The sequence below is a fragment of the Callospermophilus lateralis genome, chromosome 13 (assembly GCF_048772815.1).
Source record: "Callospermophilus lateralis isolate mCalLat2 chromosome 13, mCalLat2.hap1, whole genome shotgun sequence".
NCBI lineage: Eukaryota > Metazoa > Chordata > Mammalia > Rodentia > Sciuridae > Callospermophilus > Callospermophilus lateralis.
The window spans coordinates 52860678-52866677 of NC_135317.1; positions in this window are offsets into that span (position 1 = coordinate 52860678).

A 6000-nucleotide genomic window follows, 5' to 3' on the forward strand; every position below is an offset into this window, starting at 1 on the left:
CTGGACAACATGCTTATTGCAAAGTGATATAAGCCTGATATAACAAGGTATGGTGGTGATGCACACCTGCAGTCTCAGCATCTAGGAGGCTGAGGCAGGAGAATTCCAAGTCAGAGGCCAGCCTCAGCAATTTAACGAGACTTAGTGAGACCCTATCTCAAAATGAAAAACTGAAAAAGGCCTGGGGATGTGACTCAGTGGTAAATTGTTTCTGGGTTCAATCCCCAGAACCAAAAAAAAAAAAAAAAGGTATGCCTGTGTTTTAATTTCTCCTATTTTTTGAGAACCAGGTTCTTAGCATGGGGGAAAGAAGACAATATGAGATGACTAAGTGAATTTTAAAAAATTTTTGGTAGTTATGAATTTGAATTAACATACTGATATAAATTTATGAATATATATTGATTCTCTTTTCGTGTACACATATTCATAAATTTCTACCACTATGTCCAATTCAAGTTCTTAACTACTATGATCTCTAGAATATTTGCCAGTGGAAACAAAGACTTCTTGGGGCAAATAGTGTCTGCCAAGAAATGAAAAAGATAAGCCTGGGGTATCCTATTAAGACAGACAGACATTGGAACTAGGGACATGGCTCAGTGATAGAGTGCTTGCCTACCATACATGTAGCTCCAGGTTTGATCCCCAGCACCTAAAACAACAACAACAACAACAACAACAAAAACAGACATCATCAAAGGCAACAAGGTAATTTCAAAAGATTTAAGACCCAAATTAAAAGTACTCTTACTTTAACACAGGTGCTATTTTCAAAAACATTAAAATGTCTACCCTAGAATAGAGAAAATGCAGCAGTTACACCACAGTTTCTGTCCCTCATGCACAGAAGCCTCAATCTGTTTTCCCAACAGAGATTTGAAGTTTTCCATTCATAATTGGTAATAGATTGCCTCTGATCTTAAAAAAAAAAACATAAAACACAGCCAAGTGAAGGTAAGGGACTATCCTGAAAAGAGTGGAGAAAATGACAAAATACTGAACAGTATGATTCCCAGGCCTGTTCCCTCACGAAGCTCCTATTTTTTCATTTTCTGAGATTCCAATTATACGTATGTTACCCTGTTCAAATTTGTCCCGCAGCTCTTGGATGCCTTTATGTTTGCTTTCTGCTCTTCTGTTTTTCAGTTTGTGTTTCTATTGACCCATCTTCAAGTTGTGATTCATTATTTCTAATGAATCTAGTGATAAGATCTCAAAAGCATTTTTCATCTCTGTTGTGTTCTTTATTTCTAGCATTTCTTTTTTTAAAATATTTTTTTAATTGTAGTTGGACACAATATCTTTATGTATTTTTATGTGGCGCTGAGGATCGAACCCAAGGCCTCACAAGTACATGGCGGGCGCTCTACCACTGAGCCACAGCCCCAGCCCCTATTTCTAGTATTTCTATTTGACTGTTCCCTTTTTCATCTCCCTTTCGGACATTCCCCCATGTGCTTCTATATGGTGTTCATATTTTCCATCATACTTTTAACATTTACTCGTGGTTATTTTAAGTTCCTTTCCTGATATTTCCAATATCTGAATCATCTCTGAATCTGGTTCTGTAATTTGTGTCTTGACAGTGTTTTCTTTGTCCTTGCTTTTTTGTGTCATAGAGTTTCTGATTGAGTTCCATACCTTGATGTAGGATAGTAGTGACTAAGATAAATAATATGTACCCCTGGAAGCAGGCATGCTTCTTCCGCTACTAGGCAGGTAGAGCAGACACTGGAAAGTCTAGTAAGGAGTTTAATTGGGTTTAGGTTTTGTTGTTGCCTTGAGCATTATTTCTCTGTTGTTTCTTCCTAGGTCTCTGGATCCCGGTGGTAGGTTTTTAATGATTCTGTTCCTTTTGTAGTGGTAGAGTTATAATGAAAAAGGCTTAACAATTTCCTGCCTCTTACCAGGGACAGATTTATTTATTTATTTTCTTTTTCTTTTTCTCAGCTGCAATTTGGCTTCATCTGTGCTCTGGCACAATACGGTTTGCTGCTCTTGCCATTACAGTTTAAGGCTTTTGTTTTGTAGGGCAAAATAGTTGACATGCCGGCTCCTCCTAATCACATATTTGGAACTGGTAAATGAGTTACTTGTGGCCAAAACAAATCCTAGTCACTCCCTAATCTAATAATATCTTAGCACTAATATCTTAGCACTTAATAACCAACACTAATATCTTAGCCATTACCTATTTCCTACCAATACCCAACATTTTATGTTAAGATATTGCTTAATGACAGCCTTGAGGGTACCATCATTAAATATGCTGATTAAATTAGACTTTATAATCAATGATGGAAGCATTATCTTTCTTTGTTTCTCAAATTTCCAACAAGATCCTGGAGACATTGTCAGCATTTCACATTTTTCCTTTTCAGTGACTACTAGTTACCAAGTTCTGTATATTGAATAGCACCTCCAGTCTTTCTAAACACATTTCCGTGCTTATTCAACACTTGCTGAATCATGGTTTTGGGAGACAGAAGTGAAAGAGATGGGCTGGGGCTGTAGCTCAGTGGTAGAGCTGCTAGCCAAGCACATATAAGGCACTGGTTTCATCCTCAGCATCACATAAAAAAATAAAATAAAATAAAGGCATTATTTCCATCTACAACTACAAAAAAAAATTTAAAAAAAAGTGAAAGGATTCTTCATAGGAATCAGAAGACGTGGTCTGTAATTATGACTTGCTGATTATTCTTAAGGACTGCAAGCTGAGCATTTGTTTCCTTCTTTTTACTCACAGGACAAATGTTAGGTGTTGGCCTCTAACTCTGAAATTGCCACTCCAAGTTCAAAACGTTCTTTGATTTATAACCATTTAAAGTCTATTTCAAAATCTCCACAAGAGGGCAGCTCCTTCACACTGTTCAATGTCTGAAGAGCAATTCTGAGTACCTTCAAGTTTATTATGAAATCACCTTTTTTTACAATATTGGTTCCTTTCTTTCTTTTCTTTTCTTTTCTTTTTTTTTTAGTTTAGTTTTTGCCGTCCAGGGGTGCTCTACCACTGAGCTACATCCCCAGCCATTTTTATTTTTCATTTTGAGACTGGATCTCTCTAAATTGTCTAGACTAGCTTTGAACTTCTAATCCTTCTGCCTCAGATTCCCGAGTTACAGGATTACAGGTGTGAGTCACCATGCCCAGCAATATTGGTTTATTTCTTTTTCTTATTTAGGTAAGTTACCACACATCCCCATGTATAAAAATTCCAACATTATAAATCAATTTTCACTCTTTTGATTAATATCCCTAATCCTCATCCCATTCCCTATTATGAGGTTGGTTAGAATTTTATGTTTCATGAAGTTTTGTTACCTGTGACTTTTTAGAAACATCACTTCTGCAATGAGTTTTTAAAATACATATATGATTTAAACATTTTTCTTTTAATAAACAGATAAATTTGTTTTAATTTCTCTTATTAAAATACATGTCATAACTTATTTAATTATTTTAAAATAAGCTAGGCACAGGGGCACATACCTATAATCCCAGCAACTTAGGAGGATGAGGCAAGAGGATAGCAAGTTCAAAGCCAGCCTCAGCAACCTGGCAAGGCCCTAAGCAACTTAGCAAGATCCTGTCTCAAAATAAAAAATAAAATAGAAGGGATTGAGGATGTGGCCTAGTTGATTAAGTGCCTTGGACTTAATCTTCAGTATCTAATTAATTAATTAAAAATGAAAAATAAGCTAAAATAAAATAAGATTTTTTATTTTTCTTAGTACTCAGTGCTGTATTGAGTATGTCAATACTGCATTCTGAAAAAATGTGAAGTCTCACAAGATTTCATAATAATTACTATTTTAAATCTAATTCATTACATTCCAAAGTAATGAACTTAAAAGTAAAAATGTCTTAATAATTTTACTAGCCAAAAAATACATAAAGTCAATTTACAGAAGAGAGACTAGAAGAAGAGAAAATACTTGGCAGCTTTCCTTGGAATCATTTAGGTTTAATTCATTCCATGATGTAAATCATGCCAGGATGCCCTTCCTGTTAAGGCAATTTACTGGGTATGCTTAGACCAGATTAGAACTAAAGCAACAAATGGTGCAGGTAATGAAGAGAGCAGAAACAAGAAATGATCCCGTGAGGCGGGGGCTGTGATGTTACCTTTGCACCCTCTATAGTGTTAAGGAAGTATTTGCTGGGAATGAGCCAGAACCACTCCTATCTCATGTATATAAGAAAAGTTAAATCGAATTGTGTCTGACAATACTAAAGTAAAGTTGGCTGTACCTGTGTCAAATGTTCCTGAAGAAAAGGAGAAGTCATGAAAGGGACCCTTTAGTATTTGAAACTTGACCAGGCTTGATGGGATGCATGAGTTTGAGACATATTGATATAAGGCAAGGAGGAGGACTGCTTTCTATGCAGCAACTTTAGGTGATCAAAGCTTAGAGAAGGGGATGCACAAAATATGTTTGCAGCAAACTGAGGAGACTGACTGAGCCCAATCAGAGAACTTGCTTCATGGAGAGTAAGAAAAGAGTTGGAAATTCAGGTAGGGTATCAGACTGAAAGGTCTTCCATAAAGTGCAACTCCACTTCTGGACTGGAGAGAGTCAGTGAAAGTTTTTGAGTGATTAATTTGTCTTCCTATCAACAGTGTAAATTTTGAAAATTTGAAGTTTCATTGAGTTTTTATTGTAAGTGGGTAAAAACCAATAGGGATGGGTATGACCAATAATTAATAGCTAGAATATAGTTGCAATTTTAATCTCTGTGTGTGTGTGTGTGTGTGTGTGTGTGTGTGCGTGTGCGTGTGTATGCACACAGGCATGTGGTGCACGCACTGAGGATGGAACCCAGTTTTATGCATGTGAGGCAAGTGCTCTATTACTGAACTACTCCCCCAGCCCTTCAATCTTACTTTTGCTTGTATGTTCATTTTATCATTGCCTTTCTACTCAGTAAGCTATAATGCCCCTGAGGACAGAAAGACAACAGCTACAATGACTGGTTCTTGCTTTTCATTGAATCCTCACCACCCACTACAGTGCCTGTTATAGTAGAGGTATTTAATAAATCTTTGATATTTTTTTTGAGAGTGAGTGATTGAATGAATGAAAAGGCATTTGCTGTGAAGTCAAAATAATTATTTTCATTTTTACAGAAGAATAAACAGAAGTTCAAAGAAAATAACTGCCATAGTAGTTAGACTTCAAGATAGTCCCCAGTGATCCCTCCCACTGGTATTTAAGTATTTACATAGTGCTTTTCTACATTGACTAGGGCTCATTTGTCTAAACCATAGGATATTACAGTAATTACCATGTGATTTCTGAGGCTAGGTTACGAAAGACTTGGTATCTTCCACCTTGTTCTTTCTCTCTAGGATCATTTGCTCTAGAGGCACCCAGCTGCCATGTCGTGAAGACATTTGAAGAATCTTTATAAAGATGTTGAAGAAGAAAAGAACTGAGGTCTCCTACCAACAGCTAGCCTTGACTTCCTGGCCATGTGAGTGAGCCATCTTGGAAGCAGATCCTCCAGCCCCAGTCAATTATTTAGATTATTACAGTTCCAGATAATATATTCACTGCAACCTTACAAGAAATTCCACTCAGAACCACTCAGCTAAGCTGCTACCTGGACCCACATGAGCTAGCTATGTGAGATAGTAAATTTGTTATTGTTTTAAGCCACTAAGTTGTGGGATGATTTGTTATGCAGCATAACTAACTTATTTGATGCTCAAGGCCCTACAAGGTAGATATTATTATTATTTTACCCAAGAGATAACTGATATAGGTCCTAAACATCCTGAACTAAGATATAAACCTTTCTGGATAATGCCACATGGCTGGGGTCACACTGGGAAAATACCCAAGGTACTAAACCTTCAGGTCCTGAAGTTGACAGGTGCTGCATCCTCCTCCCAGCCTTGAACACTAAAAGAAGAGAGTTCTTAGGAGGCCAATGTTATAATGTACAACAGAGTACATGATAATAAATGCAAGAGATACAGAAAGAAAGAAT